The sequence below is a fragment of the Pelophylax lessonae genome (assembly GCF_965119305.1).
Source record: "Pelophylax lessonae genome assembly, chromosome: 7".
NCBI lineage: Eukaryota > Metazoa > Chordata > Amphibia > Anura > Ranidae > Pelophylax > Pelophylax lessonae.
The window spans coordinates 110,844,219-110,854,286 of NC_138774.1; positions in this window are offsets into that span (position 1 = coordinate 110,844,219).

The window sequence follows — 10,068 nt, forward strand, 5'->3', positions numbered from 1 at the left end:
ACTGTGCCCCCGCTGTCAGGTGGGAATGCCACCAGCATCGCTTCTCGACCTTTTGCCTAAGATCAAGTGAAGTATCTGTTGTTATCAGTTATTGGGTGCCACCCTGCTGTGAACATGGTTGCTCCTCCTCCATCTCCTCCTCCTTCTCCTCCTCATCCTCCACCTCGTCATCCTCCAGAACTGTGCCCTTGCTTGACAATTGTGTACCTGGCGTTTGTGGGTGCAGGAACCCACCCTCAGAGATCAAGTGTAGTATCTGTTGTTATCAGTTATCTGGGTGCCACCCTGCTGTGAACATGGTTCCTCCTCCTCCATCTCCTCCTCATCCTCCACCTTGTCATCCTCCAGAACTGTGCCCTTGCTGGACAATTGTGTACCTGGCGTTTGTGGGTGCAGGAACCCACCCTCGGAGCCACTTGTTAATGACTGCCCTGAAAGTGAAATGATCACTGCTCCGGATGCAGAGGCAGTAGAGGGTGAGGATGAGGAAGTGGAGTAGGAGGAGTTAGTAACAGGAGGCAAACTGAAGCGCCCTGCAATCCTCGGTGGTGGAAGGATATGCGCCAAACAAATTTAAAGGGTGTATCTCACAGTAACATAATCAGCAAACGCTGCAAAATTATTAATGTTCCCCTAAATGGGTTTTTATTGAAGAGCAGAATAGAACAACAGTATCCAAAGGGTGTATCTCACACGTACAGATACAGAATAAGCCGCAATTTAATATCTTTCTGTCCCCTAAATGGGTGTTCATTGAATAGCAGAATAGAACAACAGTATCCAAAGGGTGTATCTCACACGTACAGATACAGACTAAGCCACAATTTAATATCTTTCTGTCCCCTACATGGGTGTTTATTGAATAGCAGAATAGAACAACAGTATCTAAAAGGGTGTATCTCACATGTACAGATACAGACTAAGCCCCAATTTAATATCTTTCTGTCCCCTAAATGGGTGTTTATTGAATAGCAGAATACAACAACAGTATCCAAAGTGTGTATCTCACACGTACAGATACAGACTAGGCCGCAATTTAATATCTTTCTGGCCCCTAAATGGGTGTTTATTGAATAGCGGAATAGAACAACAGTATACGACAGGTTTATCTCACACGTACAGATACAGACTAGGCCGCAATTTAATATTTTTTCCAAACTGGTGTTTATTGAATAGCGGAATAGAACAACAGTATAGAAAGGGTGTATCTCACAGTAAAATATGCAGAATAGCCCACAATTTTTTTTCCCCCAAAATCGTTTTTTTTTATTGCAAAGCGCAACACAACAGTATGCAATGGGTGTATGTCACTTGTAACATATGCAGACAGGGCCGCAATTAACTTTTTTGCCCATAAATGTTTTTTTTTTATTGCAAAGCGCAATACAACAGTATGCAAGGGGTGTATCTCTCTGTAACATATGCAGACAGGGCCGCAATCAACTTTTTTTTGCCCCTAAATGGGTTTTTATATTGCAAAGCGGAATGCAACAGTATGCAATGGGTGTATGTCACTGTAACATATGCAGACAGGGCCGCAATTAACTTTTTTTGCCCCTAAATGGGTTTTTTTATTGCAAAGCGCAATACAACAGTATGCAATGGGTGTAATCACTGTAACATATGCAGACAGGGCCGCAATCAACTTTTTTTGACTCTAAATGGGTTTGTTTTATTGCAATGCACAATACAACAGTATGCAATGGGTGTATCTCACTGTAACATATGCAGACAGGGCCGCAATCAACTTTTTTTCATCCTAAATGGGTTTTTTTATTGCAAAGCGCAACACAACAGTATGCAATGGGTGTATGTCACTTGTAACATATGCAGACAGGGCCGCAATTAACTTTTTTGCCCCTAAATGGGTTTTTTTATTGCAAAGCGCAATACAACAGTATGCAATGGGTGTATCTCACTGTAACATATGCAGACAGGGCCGCAATCAACTTTTTTTGACCCTAAATGGGTTTTTTTATTGCAAAGCGCAATACAACAGTATGCAATGGGTGTATGTCACTGTAACATATGAATGAATATCTGATAAATAATTGTCCCCTTAATTGGTGCTTGTTGAATAGCAGATTTGAAATGCAGTGTCTGTCTAAACGCTGTAAGTCACAGTAAAATATGAAGGAAAAAAGTTTTTTTCTTTTTTAAATGCAGATTAAGCAGACACATATGCACTGAGCTTGCAGTAAGTGACCGCTACACACCGCACGCCTAACAGGTTGGATACTGTTGTTGTTCTATTCTGCTATTGAATAAAAAAAAAAACCCATTCGAATGAAAAACTGAAAAATATTTTTTTTCCCTAAATACTGAAAAATAATTATTTTCCCCTTACATTGGTGCTTTTTGAAGAGCAGGTTAGAAGAGCAGTGTCTGTCTAAAGACTGTATGTCAAAGTTAAATATGAAGGAACATTTTTTCTTCTTTTTTAAATGCAGATTAAGCAGGCACATATGCACTGAGCTTGCATTAAATGTGCAGCACCACAAGCCGCCCACCTAACAGACTGATAAAAGTTTTTTTTTTCTCCTTTCTCCTCCTCACTGGGCTCAGGTCAGGGCATAAAGATTGTGCACTGCACCCCCACACAATACAATCAATGTAGATCGCTGTCTGATTAAAGAAGATTGTTCCTATCTATGCTTTCCCTCAAAGCAATCTCCAGCTTGACCCTACAGTAATCTCCTATCTCTCCCTCCGGACAAAAAGATTGTGCACTGCACCCCCACACAATCAAATCACAGTAGATTGCTGTCTGATTAAAGAAGTTTCTTCCTATGCTTTCCCTCAAAGCAATCTCCAGCCTGACCCTACAGTAATCTCCTATCTCTCCCTCAGCAAAAGCAGCAAAAACCTCACCCTAGTATAGTTATAGCAGAGTGACGTGCGGCGCTAGGTGACTCCAGCTTATATAGACTCTGGGTCACATGCTGCACTGGCCAATCACAGTCATGCCATTAGTAGGCATGGCTGTGGTGGCTTCCAGGGCACACTAGTTAAACGCTTGCTGATTCGCTGCCTTGCACCTGTTGAAACCGCGCCATTAAAACCGCGCCAAAACATCAAATAACAATACCGAACAACGGACAGTACCCGAACATTCAGTGAAATGTTCTGGTTCGGTCCGGGTACCGAGTACCCAAAAGTCCGGCAAGAACCCGAACAATACAGTCCGGGTTCGCTCAACCCTAATGCTAACCCTTTGTGTGCAGTGTTTTGTGTTTAATGTAGCTTGATTGAGTGGTTGCTGCCCTCTACTTCGGAGACTACTAACCGTCTCAGTAACAGGGCACCCTGGAGCCTGATATAGTCATTATGGTGATGGACATGACATTATCCTACATTGGAAAGAGTACTTAGCTACACGTGAGGGTCTAACCTTTCCACCTCTGCAAGAAGATATTTTGGTGCTTCATGGGTTGAGACACGGGTAAAAGACTGAATAGAGGTGTAGCGTTATTGACTGAGTTCCAGTCTCTGCCACACATTGGGAGCCGACTTAACCTATTCCAGATCCTGCTATGCACACCTCTCCCTGCAGGGCCTACTGGGAAACCAAGCCTCAAAGATACCAAGTTTGAAGGACTTAGCGCCTAAATGTTTTTTCAGCCAAGCGGCTATTATGATTATTCTCTCTCATCTGAACAGAAGCTTATAGAACAATGTGCCTTACGATTATGGCCATACTGTTATTTTTCCCTGAAATAGCCCTCTAATATAAATTCAGACAATTGAAGCCTTTTTGGTACTTCTTCTTTGGGAGCACAACACTAACTGTTAACAACATAAGGTTAAATTTACCTTTTTATTTCAGGGTGTTGTTTTGTGTTACAGTTTTCTTTTTACATCTGAATTGCAATGTCAGTACAGTAAACCCCCTCTATCGCGGGCGTTACGTTCCAGACCCACTCGCAAAAAGTGAAAATCCCTGAAATAGAAAGACCCTATTTAAATACACTCTAGGCATGTTTTTATAACTTTCACTGTACTTTTAAAAGCATTTTAAGGTCTTTAAACAAAACACACTTTTAAAACAATAGAAACACATTTAAACACATAAAAGATACTGAGAGACAGAGCAAGAGCAATGGAAAACAAAAAAAAATATTTAATTAACAATTAGAGTTGAGCGGACACCTGGATGTTTGGGTTCAACGGGTTTGGCCGAATTTCGCAAAAAAATATTTCATTGTTGTTTTATATGCTGGGCCAGGTAGAAGGGGACGTACTCATACCTGCTGGACCTACTCCAACCACTCCCCCACTTAGGCCAGCACACGACGAGCCGATCAGGGCCGCAGTTGGCTAGTGCAGACTATCTGCAATCTAGTACAACAGGTGAAATTACATCACCTCCTGTTTCTATTATTCTCTACCTTCTCACTACCTATATCTATTCTATCTCTTTTCAATCACTTATTTTCTTTCCTATCTCTCTCCCCCCCCCCTTTTCTTTATCTCAATCCCCTTCCTCACCTCATAAAAAAATGGATGTGGTGAAAGTGGTCTCCCTCAACGCCAAGGGCCTTGATGTTCTCGAAAATAGACGTGTACTGTTAGCTGATCTGAAGCGATGCAGAGCAGATATAGCATTCATTCAAGAAACCCATTTTAGGGACGACAGACTTCCTATACTAAAAAATAGATTCTATCCTCTAACCTATCACTCGACCAATTCGGCAGCGAAACCTAAGGGAGTAGCTATATTAATTTCAGCCAAACTTCTGTGGACGCACCAACATACGCTCAAGGATCTAGAAGGACAATACTTTTTCATTAAAGGCCTCATGGGAGATGTTAGGGTTACACTAGCAACGATTTATGCACCAAATGACAAACAAGGTTCTTTTATTAGCCGTATTCTGAAAAAGCTTATATCCTTCTCTGAAGGCCAATTAATCCTGGGAGGTGACTTTAATGTACCTCTAGTCCCCCCCCCCCCCCCGGTCAATAGCTCCTCAGGCTGTTCCTCTGTCCTTCTTGGCTCCCATAGATGGATCTTGCAGGCATTCCATGGTGGATGTCTGGAGATTACAGAATTCTGGCAAACAGGACTATACATTCTACTCCGTTCCACATAAAACCTACTCTAGAATCGACCTGTTCCTTATCCCTCACTGCCAATTACACGCTGTTAAATCAATCACTATAGATTCGATCACATTCTCAGATCATGCCGCCATATCACTGACATATGTTTCTCTGAGGTTTTTTTCCAATACCACTTGATTTTAGAAACTAAATTACATTCTCCTGCAAACCCCAGAGGTGTCGGAGGATGTATCTGCGGAATTAACGGCGTATTTTCAAGTTAATGCCATGGGGGAATGTAATCCGGGTATTCTGTGGGAAGCTTATAAAAGGATTGTCAGAGGAGTGTTAATAAAACATGGCTCTCACCTTAAACGAGCACGGTTAGAGAAACTCAGGCGCTCCTAGATACAATCCATGGACTGGAACTGCAGCATAAGAAAAAGCCAGAGTCTAAGATAGAAGAGGAGCTTTTGTAGCTCCGTAAACAAGTCACAGATCTCCAGTACTTTAAAGCTAAAGCAGACTTACAAAAATGACGCAAATCTCACTATCTCCCAGAATATAAATGTGGGAAACTACTGGCTCCCTCAGTAAGGGAACAAAGGTTGGCTAATTATATTCCACACCTAAATTCCCCAACGGGACATAAAATCTCCCTTCCTAAACAAATTGCACATGAATTTAGGGGATTCTGCGCCTCCTTATATAACTTATTAGAGTACACTACATCCGAATCACAAATAGATGAATACATTACATCCTCCAAAATGCCTAAACTTCCTACTGAAATCCGGGAACAGTCAGAGGCCCCCATTCTATTGGAGGAGTTGCAAACCGCAATTAACTCCTTTAAGTTGGGTAAGGCACCAAGCACTGATGGCTTTACTCTTCCATATTATAAAACATTTCGGTCTATTCTTGTACCACATATGCTGAAGCTCTTTAATACCCTATGATCAGGATCCTCCTTTCCACTAGACTCTCTAAAGGCCCACATATCCCTTATACATAAGGAAGGCAAAGACCCGGCCACATGTGGCAACAACAGACCCATCTTCCTGTTGATCTCCGACCTTAAAATATTCACCAAAATTCTAGCAACTCGAGTGGCTGATCACTTACGACAACTGGTCAACTTAGACCAAGTGGGGTTTATCCCCTACCCGAGAAGCCAGGGACAACACCTCCAAAGTCCTAAATTTGATCCATATAGCAAAAACAACCAACACACCGTGTGTCTTTCTTAGCACTGACAGGCCTTTGATCGTGTACACTGGCGATTTATGTTTTCAGTTTTAAGACATATAGGCCTGGGGATAACATGATAAAATGAATATCTCAGACATACTCCAAACCCACAGCCCAGGTGAAGAGTAATGGGATACTATCAGATCCCTTTCCGATAGCCAATGGGACCCTTCAGGGCTGCCCCGTCGCCCCTCCTATTCGCGTTATCCTTAGAACCCTTCTTATGTAGAATTTGTCTTAACCCCGTTATCAAAGGTCTTAGTGTAGGAGACATCCACTGCAAAGTCTCAGCATATGCGGATGACCTGCTCTTTTCTATCTCCAACCCAGTCATATCCATTCCAAATCTTATGCAGGAGTTTGAGATTTATGGATATTTCTTAAATATAAAAATACATTTTGGCAAGTCCGAAGCTATGGGAATTGCGATTCCTCCCAAGCTCCTACGACATATAAAATCTAGTCTCCCATTTAAATGGACAGATATGGCTGTCAAATATTTGGAAACATTCCTACCACCCGATCCATCTAATATATAAAACCTTAACTTCCCCCCTATGTTGCTTAACATACGGAAACTACTAGAGGCTTGGCACCAGGGATTACATTCTTGGTTTGGGAGGTGTAACCTTATTAAAATGTCTATACTCCCCAAGCTTCTCTATTTACTTCAAGCACTACCAATCCAAATACCGTCTAAATTCTTTAACCACTTAAGCCCAGGAAGATTTTACCCCCTTCCTGACCAGGGCCTATTTTGCGATTCGGCACTGTGTGACTTTAATGGACAATTGCGCGGTCGTGCGACGCTGTACCTAAACAAATTTGACTTTCTTTTTTTCCACAAACAGAGCTTTCTTTTGGTGGTATTTGATCACCTGTGCGATTTTTGATCATGCGCTATAAACAAAAAAGAGCGTAAATTTTTCAAAAATAACAATATTTTTCAAATTTTTTTATATGAAATTCCCCAAAAAAATTTAAAAATCTAAATTTTTTAACATTTTAGGCCAATTTGTTTTTATGCTACATATGTTTGGTAAAAAAAAATTAGTAAGTAAGGAAAAGATTTTTATCATTTTTGTTGTTTTTTTTTTTAACGAGTAATGGCGGCGATCTGTGGTTTTTTTGCGGGACTGCGACATTGCGGCGGACAGATCGGACCCTTGACTGACATTTTTTACACTTTGGGGTTACCAGTGACATTACTACAGTAATCAGTGCTATACATATGCACTGTTACTGTAAAAATGACACTGGCAGTGAAGGGGTTAACTTTTTTTGAGAGGGAGGGGTTAAGTGTGTCCCTAGGGGCGTGATTCTAACTGTGATTGGATGTGGCTACTGGTATAAGAACAGAGATCAACGGTCTCTTCAACGGGAAGAATGACAGGCGGCTTTGTTTACATTAGCCGCTTGCATTTCTCCCGGTGTAACGAACAATCGCGAGTGCCCGACGGACATCGGGTCCGCCAGGCACACGCACGGGGGGGTCCGTGACCATGTGGGAGCGCACCTCCGGCGGCGCGCGCTCGCTCCCTAGAGCCTCACAGGCTAGCGACGTAGCCCTACGTCGCTTTGACCGCTGACCGCCGCAGTAAATAATCGTGCGGCGGTCGGGAAGTGGTTAAACAGGCTTACTCACTATTTACACAATTCATATGGGCACTTAAAAAACCACGAGTACCACGTAGTCAACTCACGTTGCATAAGATATATGGAGGCATAGCTCTACCGGATATACTTAAATACTATCAAGCTATACATCTTAGCAGGCTCATAGAGTGGAGCAGACACCACCAAAACAAGCTATGGATACAGATTGAACAAGCTCAATCCGATCCCCCTTTATGTGGGACACCGTGGTCTAGTAGCGCTCTTCCACGTACCTTCAGATTAGACCCCACTATAGAAACTACAGCAAAAATAGAATAATATCATAGCGCACACATACACAGAAAAAAAAGTTGTTTTCAAATCTTGCAAGGCTATTTAAAAACACCTGCTCTTATGAGATAAATATGGGGATTTGGTCACACCATATGGCCATACTGTGCTTAACCACTTACCGCAAAGTGACGCATATATACGTCGGGTAACTTTGCGGGGGTATACCGGGATGATGCCGGCTTTCCGTCGGTAACGACCGATGCGGCTCGGGAGTCGCACGATCGTTACCCGGGTGAGCGGGAGGGGACGTACCCCTGCCTCCCGCCACCTTCCGTGACTTTTACCGGGGCTCCCGTCCCACCGGGAGCCCCGAGCACCCAGCCAGCACGTCCGCCGGCTGGATGGAGTCCCGATCAAAGCCGGAAACTGCTTCGATCGGGTCTCTGATGACGTTGACGTAACCCAGAGGCGGCGTCCATGACGTCACTTCCGGGTTAGTGTGCTAAAAGGCGGCAAATTAAAAAAATGGCTGTATGCAAAAACGCAGTTTTTTTCGGCGTTTTGAATACATGGAAGTGTAGTGGAGGGGTCGAGGGTCTTTTAGACCCTCGATCCCTCCATAAAGTGTACCTGTCACTGCATACTGGTGCCACAAGGGATGTTTACATTGCTTGTGACACCAATAAAAGTGATCAGATTTTTTTTTTTAAAAAAACTGTAATAAAGTTAAAAAAAAATAAAATAAATAGGAAAAAAAAAAACATTTTAGCCGCCGCCGTCACCGTTAGCTCGCGCACAAAAAAAAGGTATACGGAAGTCGAGCCGCGAATGAAATCGCTGTTCAAACCACACATGTGAGGTATCGCTGCCATCGCCAGAGCGTGAGCAATAATTAAAAAAAAGAGCTACACTCTAACTCTAAACTGGTAACCGTTAAAAAATTTAAAGCGTCGCCTATTGAGATTTCTATTGACCGTAGTTTGTCGCCATCCCACGTGGGGGGGCCCAGTTTTAAACCGTAACATGTTGCATATCTATTTACTCGGCGTGACATCATCTTTCACAATATACAAAAAAAATGGGCTAACTTTACTGTTTAGTATTTTTTAAATGCAGTGAAATGTGATTTTTCAAAAATTTTCCAAAAAAATGGCGTTTTAAAGACCGCTGCGTGAATACCGCGTGACAAAAAATATTGCAATGACCGCCATTTGATTCTCCAGAGTCTTTGCTAAAATAATATATATAATTTTTGGGGGTTCTAAGTAGTTTTCTAGGAAAAAATACTGATTTTAACTTGTAAACAAAAAGTGTCCAAAATAGGGCTGGGGCTTAAGTGGTTAAGCCCATCACTACTTCAAAGTACCCCAGTTTCAGTGGGTCCTAAACTATTCATAGAAAAGATAATCCCACTTCTCAAAACCATAGGGCATACTCACTCCTGTCATGGGAGAAGTTTGCAAGCTGCAGATTCCTCTGCTAAAATTGCAATGAAGGGACACCTCCTGTGACTACTCACAGGTGGACAATGCTAATGAGGTCTTGGTGTGGCAGAGTGGGGTGCTCCGCCCATAAGTCTGGTCAGGACTATACATGAATCAGCACAAATAGTCTCCTCACTTCTATTACACCCATCAATGTCCGCAATGGAATCACCTATGTTCCCGACTCTGGGAAACCCAGCCTTTACCCCTGGATTAAGGGACCAGTCATTCCAACAACTACAAAACCAGGGACGATATTTAGCATTCTATTTCCTGGTAGATGCTAGATGGCCCACATTAGAAGAGATAATGGATGCTCAGGGTCCCTTTAGACTTGGCTTCTGGAAGGCTATTCAACTTCATCACTACTTACACTCGCTCCCAAACCCAGGGGCTTATA